The sequence below is a fragment of the Chrysemys picta genome, chromosome 6 (assembly GCF_011386835.1).
Source record: "Chrysemys picta bellii isolate R12L10 chromosome 6, ASM1138683v2, whole genome shotgun sequence".
Taxonomy (NCBI): Eukaryota; Metazoa; Chordata; order Testudines; family Emydidae; genus Chrysemys; species Chrysemys picta.
In genome coordinates this window covers 29,741,335-29,760,971 of record NC_088796.1, presented here as the reverse complement: position 1 = coordinate 29,760,971, position 19,637 = coordinate 29,741,335, and the positions used below count along the sequence as shown (strand labels likewise).

The following is a 19,637-nucleotide window of genomic DNA, read 5'->3' as shown; positions in this document are numbered from 1 at the left end:
TTGGTCACTGTTTTTTAATTTCACGGCATGTAAAGTGCTTGTTGTATAATGAAAATGAAGCGGTTTCTGCACAGATATATTTTTAAACTGTAAATAAGGAAGAATACACAAGATGGCCTAATACAGCACAGGCTTTTGGTGCCGGAGAGATCTTTGGAAGGTCACTGGTGATTGGCTCCCCTCCTTCAGAGATCACAGGTTTGAAGGCTAACTTCACAAGTGTTCTTCACCACAGTCACTAAAGATAGCAGGATCCTGGAGGTATTTCCCAGAGAGCAAGAGATTAAGATTTAGCTATCTGACCCCTGCCAAACAGACTTCTTTCTGCTGCTGCAGAAGTTGTCCCTCTATTTACTGTGAACCAAGTTAGGAATGGAACTGAACTCCAAATAGCAGTTTTTGATGGGATTAATAAGAAAACACTGGTTCCATTTTCCAAATTCAGCATTCCAGATTTGGGTAATTCGAGAAAATACTGATTCCTTAGTTTGTTTATATTTTTGAAGGCCTAGCTTTTACAGAAGGTGAAAGCACACTAGCAGAGGTACCAGACCTGCTGAGAGCATCACAAAAACTCTCTTGTGTTACCACACAGCATGTTCTTCTAAGCGGAGGGAAAGTATTTTAAACAGCCCAGTTTTGCTCTTTTTCTTGTGTTATATTGATTCAGTTCATGGCTGAAGTAGCCAGAACAAGCCACATAAACCTCCCGTTGCTGAATATTTGTCCTCCAACTTTGCTAAGCACCTTATTTAAATAAAAAAAATCCAAGCAACAGGAAACACCTTCAGAGCCAGTTGGGATGCTCCAAGGTAACATCCCAAATGCAAGATATGAAACTAGGGAGTAGGGAGACAGTTTGGTGGGTAATTTTAAAAAGATAGTATGGGCACAACTTCAGTCTTTGAACTCAGATTGCTGTACATTGCCAACCTAAGTAGGAGAAAATATTTACAATGTTCTGAGTGCAGCTGGAAGAGCCTACAGCAATAACGAAGCTAGCTCTTTTGCGCAGGTCCACATGCTGCCAACTTAACTACACCCCAGAATAAGTACTGCTTTTATATTTAGCACAGAGCTATCGCTCTGTAACTCAATATTTGCTGAGACACAGATGAGGCCCTGTGATTTAAAAAATCCAAAAACAAACCCATCACTGTATATTGGCTTTCCCCGTATATAAGGTTAATATACATAGCAGACATGCCTATTGGGTAATGCAATTTAAGACAATAGCATAGAGCTTTTAAAAACACGAAGCTTTATCCATACTATAAGTATGTCATGCCAGGTGAATATAAGAATTAATTAGACTGTTGTGGACAGGGAGATAGGCCCTTTATAGCAGATTGATCACATGCTCTATTCTCATTTCTTGTTCACTAATTCATGTAAGTCTAGTCAGTCAACACAATGTGTGTGCCGTATTAATTTATAATAATGTACATCATGTGCACTGCATTATAGCATTCACTCTCCTGTTATATAACTGAACATATATTTGCAATTCTGACAAAGACTCGGGTATCAGGTTTATAACAGCAACATGTATGCAACTATGGGCCAGAATGTACCATTAATTTTAAGCAGAACTTCCTATGGTCTCACAGCGCCTGGCACAATGGTGGCCTTGATCCCTGGCCGGGCCCTCTGGGTGCTACCACACTATAAATATTAGATAGCAACACTGTCAGCCTGGGGAGTTTTGCTAAAAACGTAATAGCATGTGTCATAACTATAAAGGGAAGGGTAACAGCCCTCCTGTGTACCATACTATAAAATCCCTCCTGGCCAGAGACTCCAAAATCCTTTTACTTGTAAAAGGTTAAGAAGCTCAGGTAACCTGGCTGACACCTGACCCAAAGGACCAATAAGGGGACAAGATACTTTCAAATCTTGATGGGGGGAAGGCTATTGTTTGTGCTCTTTGTTTTGGTAGTTGCTCGCTCTTGGGACTGAGAGGGACCAGACATCAATCCAGGCTCTCCAAATCTTTCTGAACAAGTCTCTCATATTTCAAACTTGTAAGTAAACAGCCAGGCAAGGCCTGTTAGTTTTTATCTTTGTTTTCTCAACTTGTAAATGTTTTTTTTTTTTTGCTAGAGTGTTTCATCTCTGTTTGTTGTAACTTTGAACCTAAGGCTAGAGGGGATTCCTCTGGGCTCTTTAAGTTTGATTACCCGGTAAAGTTATTTTCCATCCTGATTTTACAGAGATGATTTTTACCTTTTTCTTTAATTAAAAGCCTTCTTTTTAAGAACCTGATTGATTTTTTCCTTGTTTTTAGATCCAAGGGGGTTGGATCTTGATCCACCAGGAGCTGGTGGGAGAAAGGAGGGGGATGGTTAATTTCTCCTTGTTTTAAGATCCAAGGGTTTGGATCTGTATTCACCAGGGAATTGGTGAAGAGTCTCTCAAGGCTACCCAGGGAAGGGAATTAGCACTTTGGGAGTGGTGGCAGCGGACCAGATCTAAGCTGGTAGTTAAGCTTAGAAGTTTCATGCAGGCGCCCACATTTGTACCCTAAAGTTCAGAGGGGGGAAGCAGCCTTGACAGCATGACTATGCCCCTAACTTGGAATCAAAGAATAACAAAAAAATGGAGCTGGAAACATCCTCTACCCTGTCCATGCAGGAGTGATCTTTACAGCCGATTAACTAATGCTTTGCCCAGTCAAGCTGTAAACCTCCTAGAACGACTATGCTTAGTCTACAGTATACACAGACCCTAACATCAAACAACAGTTCTCTGATTCATACCCAAACTCTGAGTCAAATCAAAGCAGTTTGCTGGCCCCTTAGGGTATGTCTACACTGCAATTAAAAACCCACAGCTGGCTGGTGCCAGCTGACTTGGGCTTGGGCAAAGGGGCTGTTTAATTGCGGTGTAGATGTTTTGGCTTGGACTGGAACCCAGACTCTAGGACCCTGCAAAGTCGGTGGGTCCCAGAGCTCAGGCTGTAACCTGAGCCTGAACGTCTACACCACAATTAAACAACCCCTTACCCCGAGTTCCCTGAGCCCGAGTTAGCTATTATGCTAATTGCAGTATAGACACACCCTCAATGTGCACATGTACCTCACATTAACAAGTACCACAAGCACACATCAGGGCACAGGAAAACCTTACATTTGGAGGAGTGGATGGGAAGAAATTTTTTTTAAAAATAAGTCTATAGACATGATTTTGTGACTATCATATATGAATTGACTCTAGGCCAAATTCTGCTCTTAGATGTAAACAAATGGCTTTCAATGACTTCTGGCTTTGTCTGTGCATAGTACCATTCACAAGTACTGAATTAGACACTGTACTGAGCAACATCAAACCCAGAATGGCAGCAAGATATGACAACGTTGTACCAGAATTTCTGAAACACCTTGGAACCAATGCCCATCAATGGTTATCCAAATTCCTGATTTAGGTTGTCAATGAGGGTGACCTGCCAAGGATCTGGAAAATGTAAAGAAAAGTGATTGCCCTTTTAAAACTTGGAAAGGACCCATACAATGCGGCAAACTACTGACCAATCTCTCTGCTATGTGTCATCTTCAAAGTCCTAGAGCAGCTTATCCACAAGCTGTGACTAAGACAGTTTTGAGCATCTTCCACCTCCACAACGCAAGTGCTAAACGTGAGTTAGACACCTTCCTCAAAGGAAAATGATTGAAACATGAGGCAAAACTGGTCTACATTTGGTGTATCACTAGATTGCTCTTTGACTTACCTTACCACAACTGTCTAAAAAAGACCTCTGCCAAAGGTCAGGACCAGGAATAATCTAATCACCTGGTTCGACATGGGGCACAGGCTGGAATCATTATTTGATGTTGTTGTTGTTGCAGAGAACTTTTTTTATCCCTGCACAGTACATTCCTCAGCACTTGTTCCATGTATGTGGCTTCCATTGGTGTCAATGGTATTTCTGCCCACAGATAGGGATATTCACACTGTACAGAGAACCAAACAGCACAAGGATTATGCATCACACATAAGACCCATTTAAGGGCTAAAATAGTGTATTGGTCTTGTTCTGGCTCTCTACAGACATGATGAATTTAATTCAGATTGAATGCAGATTATGTAAAAGATGGAAAGGGTAATTTTGCCTTTACTGATTTGTTTGCTCTTCCACTCCAATTTTCAAGAAACAAGTATGTAGCCAGAAAACTAATCAAAATCAAAGAAAACTGAGCTTTCTTGTGTGACTTGTTTTTATCCACTTGTACCCAGCTGCGAAAATATTAAGAAAAATAGCCATTAGTTTGTCTTGACTTCATATAGCAATTATTAAACCTCAAGTGATATCTCTTTGACAATCTTTTAATCTCTGGATGTTGTTGGCAAGATCTGCTTTAAAGCAGCCTGTAACATTAATCCTGGCTTTCACTGAAATTCAACATTGTGATTTAATAGAAAGTGAAACTTCTAGTAGTGTATTGAATATTCTGATGCAGAGCGCATGGAATAAACAAACTTGCCCTTTACAAATGTAGTGCATGGAGTGGAGAATGGCCCCGGAGGTCTGTTAGCCAGTCTCTTCCGTATAAGGGGCATGCAGACAGACTGCTGTCCTGAAGATGCAGTAGTGATCATGGGGTGGCTTTCCTGCTGCTTCATGGCTTGCTAAAAGATTATTCCTTTCTCCACTGGTCCCACAGAGACCACTATGCATAGTCTGGCTATGTGTATTGTGCACTGGGCTCCAGAATTGGCTCTGGCCTGCTGTAATTGGAGAGGACCCACCCCATCTTCCACTATCCAATACAACCCAGTTCACTAAAAATATAAAATGAAGGTTTTCCTAATTCAGGAAGCTGCAAATCCTAAACATTTGGCATGCGTGTAAGAAAGAAATGTCTTAATAAGCAGATTCATTAGTCCACTTACCTATGATTTGTTTAGCAAAGAATTTATCCAAGAATAAGACGGACGACGCTAAGGAAGGATTAGCAGAGTACCTGGATTTGGCTAATCTCTGTGTCCTTGAATTGGAGCCGCTCAGTGGGAATTTTCTGGTTTTATCTCCTGGTAGTTACTCTGATCTTGTGTATTTTTCACAGCATATGTCATATGTACAGTACATGACTGTCTTGTTTATTAGTACATAGCATGCTCAATGGGAGTCACTCCTTCCTGAGAAAAGTGGGAAAGGAGCACGGTCAATCTCTGTGCCTCATCAATCCATGGCTGACAAGAAAACCCACTGGGCTGTAGATAGCTTGCATAAATTACAGCAGCCTTCAGACTGTCCTAACTCATGCTGGGACCCACTCTGGCACCCGGACAACCTAGAATTAGGGGAACAATAAGAACATCTTTGTGCCATCCCTTCTGAGCTGTGCCAAGCGGTATGAAGATGAATTAATCACTGGACTGGAAGTTGGTGGTTGCTTAGGGACCAGTAATATTACATCCAATATGGGCAAACAGAAGACAGTTCCAATCAGAGATATGTGTGTGTGTGTGTGTGGGGGGGTGTGCAATGGGCAAAAGAGCTAAGTAATTGTTGTGAAAATGAGTGAAGTTGATTGGGAGGAATAGTTTAGAGAGAAAAATGTGAATGAAAATTGGGAGTTCCTTAAGAAGAGTTTATTAGATGGCCAAAAAGCCATGATTCCACACTCAAGAAAGAGGACATCTTTGGCTAAAATCCCATCCTGGTTCAGTGGTGAAGTGAAGACAGCAGTTAGAAATCAAAAAGCAATATATGTCAAATGGAATAAAGGAGAAATAGACAGAAATCAATATAAATTAAAAGTTAGGAAGTGTAGAAAATTGATAAGAGATGCTAAAGACATCAAGGGGAAAATCCATGGTTGGCAGGGTTATGGACAATAAAAAGGATTTTTTTTTAAGTATATTGGGGGGCGGGGAAATCCTAGCATGGTATAGATCCATTACTAGATGGAGATACTAAAATTGATAATAATGATGCAGAAAAGACAGAAGTGTTCAGTAAATATTTCTGTTCTGTATTTGGAAAGAAACAGGATGATGTACTCTTATCACACGAGGATGAAATACTTTCCAATCCATTAATAACCAAGGAGGATGTTAAACAACATCTACTAGGATTAACATTTTTCAAATCAGGATGCCTCGATAACTTGCACCCAAGAGTCTTAAAACAGTTGGCTGATAAGTTCTCTAGCTCACTGATATTAATTATTTATAGATCTTGGAATACCAGGGAAATTCCAGAAGACTAGAAGAGTGCTAATGTTGTGTCAGTATTCTAAAAGGACAAGTGGAATGACCAGGCCAGTTAGCCTGACATCATTCCCAGGCAAAATAACGGAAAGCTGATATAAAATTCAATTAATGAAAAATTAAAGGATAGAAATATAATAAATCCAGTCAACATAGTTTTATGGAAAATGGGTCTTATCAAAAAAACCTGATTTCAATCTCTGAAGAAATTACAAGTTTGGTTCATTAAGGTAATTGCGCAGATGTAATGTAATGGAAACTGCACCCAGACAAATTCAAATTAGAAATAGGGCACACATTTTTATTGGAACAAGCTAGCAAAGGAAATGATGGATTCCCCATCTTTAGATGTCTTCAGAACAAGAAGGGATGCCTTTCTGGAAAATATGTGCTAGCCAAATATGAGTTATACTTTAGTCAAAGACAAATTATTGGGTCCAGTAGAGGAGGAACTGTATGAGATTTAACAGTCTGTGATATACAGGTATTCAGACTAGATGATCCAGTGGACTCTTCTGGCCTTATACTCTATGAATCTACAAAAAAACAAAACAAAACAACAACCCACAATGCTCTCTGGCTGTAGCCAGGACCAGGCCCTTCATTTTTAGAAGGAAGTGTTTCCTAGACAAATTTGAAGCCCCTTCAATAAACCAAGTATCATCACCACTGGGCAAAGGGCCCTTCCTGATCTCAATGAAGACAGTGGGAAATTTGTTTAAGCAATTTGCTGGATCAGGGCCATACTGCTCAGCACCTTGCAGGATTGAATCCTCAATAAGATTCATTTTTAGATCTTGTGTTAGGAGCCTGTGTGTTAGCAGAAAGACAGAAGTCCTATCCCTGCTCACTTCTGTGGATTTTGGGTGGCTAAGGTGCTAACTGAAGTCCTATCTGTCCACAGATCCGTTAAAATCTTACCAACCTAGTCCAGTGCAATTTGGCTCACAGATTCTACTGTGGGCTAACACACTCTTCCCACTGGCCTTCCATCTAAAGATGAACTTTAGGGCTGTGTGTCTGTACCTTTACGTTCACCCTTTTTATAAGACTATGATGCATTTTTTACAAAGTATGCCTTGTGAGGTATCATCTGAAAACTCATAATTTGCTGGTCATTATTGTCCTGGTAAAATATGTGTGGCAACATTGTTTGTAAAGTTATAAGTTTCTACTATAGGACTTTACTGAGACATGTTCCAAGTTTAGAAAAGCAGGCACAGACCAGTTCCTCAGAGACAAAAGGTAAACTGATGCCTCAACCAGGTGTCAACAAAATCAAATGGACTATCACCTGATTAAGCGACCATTCTTTGGCAGGAAGAGCATTCTTTGGCAATGGAACAGCTAGAAATTCCTGTACAAATAGACTCTCTGTCTACTGAACCTCAGCTGGAGATGATTTTCAAAGAAGAAAATATCTATAAAAATTGAGAACAGAGGACACAATAATCTCTCCCTTCATCTCTACTCATGGCATCAATGACACTTGAAAGACAAAGGAAGCATCATTGGACTGGAGGTTAGTGCTGGCTGAAAGACTTTTAGCTGTTTGTCCCACGTCCTGACCGATCTCTGGTCGGGATGCAATTTGTCCTGGTATTTTGCTCGGCTAGCAGCACTCGGCTTTTTTTTTTGCCTCTCTCCCCCCCCCCCCCCCGCCCGCCGGTGTCCCGATATTTTCTTCATCTCATCTGGTTACCCTAAGATGGGGGTAATTTACATGCTGGGGGCTGTGTGGGAGCAGGCCAGGAGTGGTTGCTCTCACAGCGAAGCAGAATAAAAGGCACCCCAGGTTGGAGAACAGTCCAGATTGTACTCTGGGTAAGGTCACAGGCTGCCATCCCCAGTGAGATTTGCTTAGGTCTTCCTCATCATATTTGCTCCCAACTGAATTTTTGTATCAACTTTATATAACAGAGGCATACATTTTTAAACCACCACCCTCCTTGCTCCAAACATATTCAAACATGGCAAAAGGCCTGTCTGAAACAACTGATAGGCAGGTGAAGTGTATAAAGAATTGGTCAGTGTCTCTTTAAATAGTTTATGAGCCTTCTAGTGGCCCTCACTATGTTTCAGAAGCCACACAAACCCTGCCAGAGAAGCAGTGTGTATACATAGGTTGTCCTTGTATGGTATATATACTTAGTAATCTGTTCATATAACATATGTTGTGTAAAGAGCAGAAGACACAATAGTGGGCATAAAAGACTAATCTCCTTAAATGATCTGCCCATCCTTCCAAAAAAAACCCATACTTCCTCCTTAATCAATGTGAATTAGTGAGAGGATATATTAAAACTAATCTGCTTCTCAAAATCCTTTTGATTTTTAAATGGTAGAAGAGGGCTGAAATCAGTCAGCTGCTGATATGATAAAGGGCAGCAGTGGCATAAAGTTCTCCATATAGTAAGTTGCACAGTGATGTTGGCTTCTGACATTGCATAAAGGACAAACCCTTCTTCAAAACTTCTTTCTAACGTCTGGAAACAGGGAAGAGATTTGTCTTATTTAGTAAAACTCTGACTGCAGTGGAGGCCACTCAAGGGAGAGTCAGATATTATACGATCTTTACTGATTGCTGGCAAAGCGGCTCTGAGCTTCAATGGAAGACTGAAAGTAGACTGGGTCATACAGGGTCACAGGGCCATCAGGGAAAATAAATGGACATCTCTGAGGTGGGTGTTAGACCAACTCATTGCTGGTGAGGAAGCATTACACATGAGTTTAAACAAGCCATTGGAGCCCTAACAGTGTTACAAACCGACGAAATTCCATCGGTAGGAAATGACTGGCAGCTCTTTAAGACCACTTAAAACACAGGATAAACACTGGTTTTAATTGCTTTGCCTGCCTAACTACAGATATCACTAGTCATTAGTGTCAGACCTTTCTCACCCATTTTGATGGGGGTGGGGTTCGGGAGGCAGATTAAATGGCACCATTCTTGGTTTCCACAGATTATCCACTTCAGACTCAAACTTTTGACTAGGATTCTATTCTCTAAGTGAAACATGTAGAGCAAACTAGTCACATTCTTTACATGAGTGTTCAGTTTGAGGATACTTGATATAAAAAAATTAATAGTTTTAAATAACTATGTGGTTAAGACCCTAAGGTCCCAGCCAACCCAACGTTATGTCAGCTCCGTGAGCTGAGCAGGCTACAGAAGATTGCAGACACCAGCGCTAGAGCAGTACAATATGCTGTTAAAGATCAAGATTAGAAGACAACTCCTACATACCAAAAAGTTTCAAAGCAACTTAAGAAGAGAACATTCCAATGACACTGCATCACAAGACATCTCACAAATAACAAAAGGACTTCAAGAAACTCAGAAAGTGTGCTAAAGAATAATAATGACTAAGCAATGTTCTCTGATATCCTGTCTGTCCCACAAACAAAGGAAGACAGAAGGAGGAGGATGTGGAAGTGAACTGCTGGCTAGGTAAGTGGTGGAGGGCTTTGGTTTTATGGAATATTGGTCTATTCTCTATAGGGAAAGGGGTCTGTATAGTTTGGATGGTCTCCACCTCCACAGAAAGGGAACCAATCTCTTCAGGGGCAGCAGGCTAGCGTAGTCAGGAGGGGGGTAAACTAATAATAAAAGGGGAGTGTAAAAAGAGGGAATATAAGAGCACTCATTTAGCACAATATCAAGATGTTCATAACAAAATTAATCAAAGAACATGAAGAGAAGAAATTATTTAATTGCCTATGCACCAGTGCTAGGAGCTGGGGGAACAAACAAGAGGAATTATTATTGCTCATTTATGAGCGTAATTGGATCTAGTTGGAATTACTGAGATTTCGTGGGGTAATTCGTATGATCGGAATGTTAAAATCAATGGTTATAACCTATTTAGAAAGCATCAAGTGGACCAAAGGAGGTGGGGGGGGGGGAAGCACTCTATGTTAAAATAGTATTACCTATTTCCGAGTCACTGACAACTCAGAAGAAAATGACTTGAGTACTTATGGATCAATGTCCTAACAGATAAAGCATGTGATGCTGTATTAATTGGTGTCTGCTACAAACCATCAAATCACGCTAGGGAACAGGATGACTGGCTCCTTAAGTACCTATTTATGAAGTGTAGGAAAAAAAAGCTGTGTGATCATGGGCACTTCAGTTTGAGTGACATATGCTGGAGGTCTCATGGTGCCAGAACTAAAACATCCTTGGAATTTTCAAAATATTATAGATGACAGTTTGCTAACTCAAAAAGTGTTGCATCCAACATGGGAGAAATCTACATTAGACCTCACTCTGACAGATAAAGAAGAAATGAACTAAAAATTAATGGTAGCTTAGGTATAAGCAATAATGACTTAATCATATTTATAATATGCAAACAGAATAAAGCCTAAACACGTAATATATACATTTAGAGATTTAAAAGGGCCAATTTCACAAAGCTGAAAACAATTACAAGCCAAATCAGTTGGGAGGAAGCGTTTAATCAGAAAAAGGTGAATGATAATTGGGAATTGTTTAAGAACACTTTACTTGATACCCCAAAAGCCACAATTGATTAAGAAGGCCGTACCTGTTAAAAATTAACCTGGTTTAGAGGGGAAGTGAAGCCAGCTAAATATTAAAAAATAATATATAAAAATGAAATAAAGGAGAAGTTGATAGTAAGGAATATAAACCAGAAGCTAGGAACTGTAGAAATTTGATAAGGGAAGCAAAGGAATACAAGGCGAAATCTTATAGCCAGTAGAGTTAAGCACAATAAGGAGTTATTTAAGTATACTGGGAACAAAAGGAATCCTACCAATGGTATTGGTCCATTACTAGATGGAAATGATAGAATTATCAATAATAATGAAGAAAAGGTGGAAGTGTTCAATCAGTATTTCTGTTCTGTATTTGGGGGAAAAACAGATAATGTAATCATATCATATGATGATAATGAAATACTTTCCACTCTAACAGTAACTAAGGATATTGTTAAACAGCGGCTGCTAAAGTTAGACATTTATTAATGAGTAGGTCCAGATAACTTGCACCTGAAAGTTTTAAAAGAGCTGGTTGAGGAGCTTGCTGGACCATTAATGTTGATTTTCAGTAACTCCTGGGACACTGGGGTTTGACATCAGTCCCAGAAAAGATAATGAAGTGGCTGATCCAGGACTCGATTAATAAAGAATTAAAGGAGGGTAATATAATTAATGCCAATCAAGATGGGTTTATGGAAAATGAATTCTGTCAAACTAGCCTATCTATTTTTGATGAGATTACAAATTAACAAAGGATATAGTATTGATATAATATACTTAGACTTCTATAGAGCATTTGACTTGGTAACACACATTTGATTTAAAAATAGAATGATATAAAATTAACATGGCATTTATTAAATGGATTAAAAACTGGCTAACTGATAGGTCTCAAAAGGTAATTGTAAATGGGGAATCATCACTGAGTGGGTGTGCATTCATGGGGTCCCACGTGGATCAGTACTTGGACCTTCACTATTTAACATTTTTATCAATGACCTGGGGAAAAAAATTCATCATGAATAAGTGATGTAGAGAGTTTGTAGACAACACAAAAATGGGGGAATGGTAAATAATAAAGAGGACAGGTCACTGATACAGGGTGATCTGGATAACTTGGTAAATGTATACATCTAGGAACAAAGAATGTAGGCCACACTTATGGGATGGAGGACTCTCTCCTAGGAAGCAGAGACTCTGAAAAAGCTTTGGGGGTCATGGTGGATAATCAGCTGAACATGATCTGCCAGTCCGACACTATGGTCAAAAGGACTAATGCGATCTTTGGATGCACAAACAGGGGAATCTCGATTCAGAGTAGAGAGGTTATTTTACCTCTGTATTTGGCACTGGCGTGACCGCTGTTGGAACACTGTGTCCAGTCTGGTGTCCACAATTCAAGAAAGATGTTGATAAACTGGAGAAAGTTCAGCGAAAAGCCATGAGAATCATTAAAGAATTAGAAAAACATGTCTTATATTGAGGGACTCAAGGACCCCAAATTATTTAGCTTAACAAAGAGAAGGGTAAGGGGTGACTTGATCACCGTTTATGAGTACCTAGATGAGGAACAAATATTTCATTATGGGCTCTTCATTCTAGCAGAGAAAGGTAGAAAACAATCCAGGAGCTGGAAGTTGAAGCTAGACAAATTCTGACTGGAAATAAGGTGCACATTTTTGAACAGTCATTAAACATTGAAACACTTTACCAAGGGTCATGGTGGATTCTCCATCACTGACAAATTTTAAATCAAGATTGGACGTTTTTCTAAAAATATTTGTTCTAGGAATTATTTTGGGGGAAATTCTATTACCTTTGTTATACAAGAGGTCAAACCAGATGATCACAATGGTCCCTTCTGGACTTGGAATGTATGGGCTTGTCTACATGAACAATTAGTTTGTGGCAAACTAGGGTGTGAATCTACCCTGCCTGCGTTAGCCTGCCGTGGACTAACTGTCCATGTGGACCCCACTGACATGCATTAACAGTTTGTTAATGTGCTTTGATCTAGTCCTCTTTGAAACAGGACTAGATCAAAGTGCATTAACAAACTGTTAATGTTACTCCTGGGGGAATTCTGTGCCAAAAAATTAAAAATTCTGTACACAATATTTTAAAATTCTGCAAAATTCTGCAAATTTAATTTGTCTAAATAACACTATGTAATCATACCAGTTTCAATTATTTTGGAAATTTATTTCAAAATACCTGTCAGCAAGTATGTCTGTAACAATACAGACACACACAAATTTCTCCCCAGGAGTAGAGAGTTAAAGAAACCCCTATTACAACCCATTTCCTGTTTCTCTGCCCCCTCACCCCCACAGCCCACCAGGGGAGGCCAGACACTCACCCTTCCTCCCCCACTGTGGGGCCCTCCCTGGCCCAGACACTCACATCCCCTACCCCACAGAGGCCATGCTCCCCCTGGCCCAGACAGGTTGCTGAATCTGCATTTTTTGCCAAAAAAGTTTCAGTCAAAAATTTCATTGAGATCTAGTTATGAACAAAATCCCACTTAACCCCCATTTTGGGGACTTAAATGGTACATAGACCCTTGTGTGGGTCTTCTACCCAAGGATGAATTTCATACATTGTACACAACAGTATACCCACCCTGCAAAACTATGGGTATACTCTGATGAGTGCCTGAAGACAATGGATCAGCCAGGGTGTACATACACATTTGAATCTGCTGGCTATCCTGCAGCCATTCATACTTTGGCTGTATCACTGCATTGCAGTTTAATTTCCCTGTCTAGCATAAATTCTCAGTGGTACTTTTCATGTCTTGATTTTCAAAACATTTTATCCTTTTCGCTTGGATAAAAATGTTTTGTCTGAAAACAATACAACAGATTATTCCACAGGAATTACAAGAAAGTCACACTATGCCTACAACCAAGATGGGACATTAAATTCAAGCCCGATTTTCAATTTCATCAGTTTCTTCACAAATTACCTTTCGGACTGAGATTTTTTTAGGCTCAGAATTGTTTTGTAAAGTTTGAAGAAAATCTATTTATCTATTTCTGAGCTAAATTGAAGCATGAAAGATAGTGTTTCAAAAACCATTTAAAAACAGTCAGATAAGGAGGGTGGTGGTAAGAAGCATGGAGATTAATCTGAAATTATTTGGATTTAGAACACCAGACAGCATAGTTTTACGCAGAGCCAATCGTTTTCATAGAAATGGCTCTTTATACAAAGCATGCTTACGGACTCACATATTATCATCAACAACAATCCAAACAGGAAGATATAAGAGACATAAAATATTAAAAACCTTTAGACTAAATATTCTTACAAACAAATGTTCTCCCCTCTGAATCAATATTCATCACACATGGAACTTGAGCAATGAAGCCGCAAGCAGGATTCTGTATTTTCTCAAAAGTCTCAGGAGAACTTTTTACTTTATAAATAACCTACTTCAAGAGTTCAGACATCAAGGACATGCATCTGCTTCTCTACTGATGGCATTGATTTTTTCTTCCAGTTACACATAATGCAGTTCCTAGCTACTGGTAAGGCAGCTCCATTACATATGCTCTGGATCAGCAGGAAATTGAAAACCCACTCACAGAAGAAACTAATGTTTACAATTCCCTTTGAAGCATAGCAAGGGGAACATTGTGGCTCAGCACTGTCCCTGGATCTATAGTGGATGGAACAACCATGGCAGCTGTACATCGGTTCTGGACTATTTTCTGATCCATAGAGCCAGCTATCAGTGTTATGAGAGAACTGGATTTGACATAACCTGCAGCCATTTTATGCACTTAAAACTGGAAACGGGGATGCCACAGAGTCAGAAAATCTGGCCTTGGCTTAGGCAGACAGAACAAAAACAATTGCACAAAGCTGTACTATTACTAACAGGATAGATGCAGTGAAAGGACAGATTCATGAGGAGGGGGTGGAAAACTGACCTTGGTCTGGGTGCCTATGTCTATACATTTTTTTTTGTTAAAGTTGCTTTGCTGATGAGTAGAATAATACATTTTTATTTGCTGTTACTAGGGTGATTGTTAGCATATTGGGGCCATTATGAGAGTTGTGTGGCCAGTTTGGAGAAAATCTATACAGAGTTTAGTTAGTGTACTTTGCAGAAGTTTAGATTTTTTACAATCAAGGAGACTGGCATCAAACTCCCAAGCGGCTAGGAGAAAGGCTGGCCACTGGAATCCTGCTGCTGTCACTCGACACCACCTCAGACTTTGGGTAACTATATGTGCTTCTAGAGTATTGCTAGTTTTGATATGTACTTTGTACTCAATAAAAACAAGGATTTTTGAGTGGAAGCACTCTGGTGTGTACCAATAATTTATCAGACGGAGGTGCTGCATTCCCCACTGATTTATTTCCTGACACTGCCAGGAAAACAGATTAGTTACCATAGCTTTCGGTTCAGATAACTCCGGGTTAACACTGGAACTGAAAAAATCCTGAATATCATTTCATGTAGCACCATTCATACTAAAGATATAAAACACTGGGACTGCATGACATTGCGTTCTACTGGACTGGCTCAGACCTGCTCTATTTTCAATATTTCATGTGTGCAGTTTAGCTGACAAGTGTGATATCTGTAATCAGGTTTGACCATACACTTATTACACTATAAATTCCCAAGGTGCTTTACAAAGCAATAACATATTGGCAGTGTTGAGACTGTAGACCAAAGGCTGTAGAGATATCATGCAACCAACAATAGCTCACACAGTAGGGTTGCCAGGGGTCCGGTTTTTGACCGGAACTCCCAATCGAAAAGGGACCCTGGCAGCTCCAGTTGGCACCGCTGACTGGGCTGTTAAAAGTCCGGTCGGCGGCACAGTGGGGCCTGGGACTAAGGCAGGGTCCCTGCCTACCCTACCTCCACGCAGCTCCCGGAAATGCCTGCCAGGTCCTTGTGGCCCCTAGTTGCATGGGCGGCTAGGGAGGCTCCGCACACTGCCCTCACCCCTAGTGCAGGCTCCGCAGCTCCTATTGGCTGGGAACCGTGACCAATGGGAGCTGCAGCAGCGACACCTATGGGCACAAGGGCAGTACATGGAGCCTCCCTAGCCGCCCATGTGCCTAGGGGTTGCACTGCAGGGACCTGGATACCGCTTTCTGGGAGCCGCGGTAAGCGCTGTTGGGACTCTGCAAACCCTCTCCCACACCCCAAGCCCTCTCCCACACCCCAACACCCTGCCCCAGGCCTGAGCCCCCCCCTCCACTCCAAACCCCTCATCCCCAACCCCACCCCAAATCTCACACCCTCAGCCAGAGTCCGCACCCCCTCCCACACTCCGAACCCCTTGGCCCCAGCCCAGAGCCCCCTCCTGCACCCCAAATCCCTCATCCCCAGCCCCACCCCAGAGCCTGCACCCCCATCCGGAGTCCTCACCCCCCCTCCGTGCCCCAACCCTCTCTCCAGCCCAGAGCCCTCTCCCGCACCCTGAAGTCCTCCACAGAGCCCACACCCCCTGCCGGAGCCCTCACCCCCCTCCCACACCCGAACCCCCAGCCAAGTTAAAGTGAGTGAGGGTGGGGGGATAGTGAGCGATGGAGGGAGGGGGGATGGAGCAAGCAGGGGCGGGGCCTCAGAGAAGGAGTGAGGGAGGGGTGTTCGGTTTTGTGCAATTAGAAAGTTGGCAACCCTATTACACAGGCATGGCTAGGGGCATTAGAACCTGTTTCACTGAGAGAGGAAATATTTGCTAGGCTACCAGTGATACCCTCCACTCTTTTTAAAAGTGCCATAGCAGTTTTAACCTCTGCATGGATAGTGACCAATCAGAAGCAGAAGGGACTTCTGTTTGTTGCCTCATCCAAGGGATAGATTTTCAAATTTGAATGAGATAATGTGAGAAATTGGAGACGTAAACATTACAAAATATTCATTTTGAATTGCTTCTTGTAAGAGTGTCTGGCGGTGGTACAAGTAGAAATAATTTCTTGCTGGTACGCTGCACTCATGGGTGGGACACAAAGTGGGGCACATGACCTCCGCACATAACTCCTACATGCCCCCGCCTCCACTCTCCCCATCCCCTCCCCCAATCCACATTCATCCCATGTTACCTGGGAGGGGTGCCTCTGTCTTCCTCCTGCTGTGCCGGAGACTTCTGCTGTACAGACCCCAGGCAGGAGGACTCAGAAGACTGCAGGGCTCTCCCAGGAACTGCAGTGGGGAAAGAAGCAGAAAGTGGGACCGCTGGGCTGCCCCATGCCAGCAGCTCCTCCGGCGCGGCTGCTGTACTGCTCCCAGCCCTGCCCCTTTGGTGTTTCAAAGATGTATAACTTGATTTTGACAGGGATGGCAAAGGGACATCTCTGCCAAAAAGACCATCGCCTGCTAAATTCCAAAGAATGAGGAGGAGTAAGACCTGGGCAAAGAAACCTATTTTTCTCTAACCTTATTCTTAGAAATAGTTGAACCATATTGGCTGAAATTTTGGGAGGGAAAATCAACTTGTGGCAGACAACTGGCATAAAAAATTCCAGTCCAAATGGTTCAAGACAAAAAAAAATTATAAGCAACTGAAAAAATAAGGTCTTTTAATAGTAAGTGCTGGGCAAACTTAATAATAGCACCATAAGTTTCCCTAGTTCAGTGCCTCCTGGTGATTTATTGCTCAGAACTCAAGTCTTTTCCTGTTCAACAATTTCTATTATTTTCCCTTTAAAGGTAGGAATGAAAGTTATTTATTCAGATGGAACCAAGAAAGAAAGAAAAAGAGAGGCTTCTCTTGCTCTTCAACTATTCTACAGCACTTTTTTTTATAAAAAGCGGGATTTGGCAATTAACTTTCACCCTTACTTTGCTGCTGACATAGTCCCATTGAGTTCAATACCCAAGTGATTGCAGGACTGAGCCCCATACACAGAAAGTCCCACTAAAATGCAGCCACCTCTGTGATGGACAGCAAGCTAACTCAACATGCTGCACAGTTGTGAGATGAAGAGTTCTTTCTCCCCACCCCCAAGAAAGATCATTGAGATGAAAACCCTTTAGAAGAAAAATTTGGGGTGAAAATTAATTGACAAATCCCATTTTTCTTATGAAAATTGCTGTGGAGTCCTTCATGTTGATTCAAAAAGTCCTGGTCTAGTTTTGATAAATAAACCTTTCCTCTAGACTATGCTTCTTCCCCTTAACAACCAAAGTCTCTGAACCATCAGCCTACTTAAGGCCATTCCTTGGCTATGTCTGAGCTGCGGCAGGGGGGGCTACAAAAGTGGCATAAAGCTCACCTTTGCACTTTCCCATTCCTGGGCCATCTATGTGCCAGGCTAAGCCTCAGAGATAAGTTACACTAGTTGCCCATGGCCCCAAAGGACCAAAATAGGAGTCAGAGATCAGCAGAAAATAGGTAAGCTCCAGGTATGCTCCCTTTGTTCTGGCCACATTCCCTACCATGGCAGCAAGGAGGATAGGTGGCATAGTAGCTTCTATACTGGGTGTATACAACCACAAGAATCTCCCTGCACAGGGGTGATCCTCCCATGGCCAGTTACACTGGCTCCATCAGCTGCAGCTGCACTGCATCTGAAAATCTGGTCCAAAATCTTTAATGGATACAGGATTGACTACATGCAAACTGAAGATAGATGATCAAAACGATGTTAGACTGATTTATTTTGCCTTATAAACTTGTAAACTAGAAACGAAAATATGGAAAAATCCCTTTTATTGTGTTGTTTTTTATTTACGTGATTAAAATGACTAGGCACAGCATTAATTAATGTTTGAGCTGCTCATACATGTGCATTAAAACCCAATACCTTTCTAGTCTTTGTTAACAAAATCCATTCATTTTCCAGGTCTTTGAAATACATGACGGGAATCAATGCTAATTTTAATAAAAGGAAGTGTCCACTGCATTTTAAAATGTCCTTTACTCTCCTCAAACTTTAACCTTGACAGTCATTTTGCTTTTTGCTTTAAATTGTACCTTAGTCAGTCTGCAATGGAATTGCTCCTGTAACATAAAAGTAGCTTCTATTAAACATATATCCAAAAGGGAACAGACATATAATAAAAGTCTTTGTTAGCCTTTTAAGTAATGGACCAAACTTACACCTGGCTCCATTTCATCTCTAGACTTATACCAGGCATTAATTTAGCCCATGGCTTCAAATGAGAAAATAAGGACTCAGGACAAAGAATGACATCTCAGAACAAATGGAGGTTATAGAATTCTATGAGTCCATTCCAAATCATTCAGGTAGAGAACATAGTGGACACTTTACCTGCTATTAAAAAAGAAACTTAACTTTTAATAAGAACAGTTTTTATTCAAGGAAATGATAATGCATTTAACAGACAATGCAAGCGAGAAGAAGAAAACATACAATGCTAATTTACTGCAGTGATTTGCAATGACTGGATAATAAGAGAAAACATTAATGCACTATTTTCTTTCATACTGGTGTTATTTCAAGTTGGTGTGGTCCCATTATTCCTAATTTGCTATTGACAGATGTAAATACAAACACAAGATGTAAATATAAACATCAAGATATCATATTAAAAACCAGATCTGTCCCAGTAAAACCAAATATATGATCACCTTAAATACGGAGTCCTTCCCATCTTGGGGTCTTATTCCATCCCAGTCCAGTATTAAGTTGTTATTAACTGATTATCAATCAATTGCCTTCACAAAATGAGTTGGTGGTTTCAGACCAATACTTATTAGTGAACAAATCACAATAACCATCACCATGCTTGGTGCTTAGCACTGACAGGGAGCCTGTAGCAATATGGAGTCCAAAGGCTGAAGGGGTTATAGAGACTGAACAGAGAGGAAGTAGTTGAGGTGCTAGCTTGGAACCTGGGAGACCTGGACTCAATTCCCAGCTCTGCCACAGACTTTCCTGTGTGACCTTGGGCAAAACATTTAGGGCCAGATTTTCAA

General features: G+C 41.1%; 1 protein-coding gene across 1 annotated transcript in view; it reads right to left on the bottom strand.

Annotated features, from left to right (window-relative positions):
- The window catches only part of NIM1K (NIM1 serine/threonine protein kinase), a 79,112-nt gene that overhangs the window by 27,477 nt on the left and 31,998 nt on the right, over positions 1-19,637 (bottom strand). Inside the window, exon 2 of the mRNA XM_005282202.3 lies at positions 16,798-16,897. The gene's annotated coding sequence lies outside the window, so the exon portion shown is untranslated. The remainder of the gene's footprint in view (positions 1-16,797; positions 16,898-19,637) is intronic.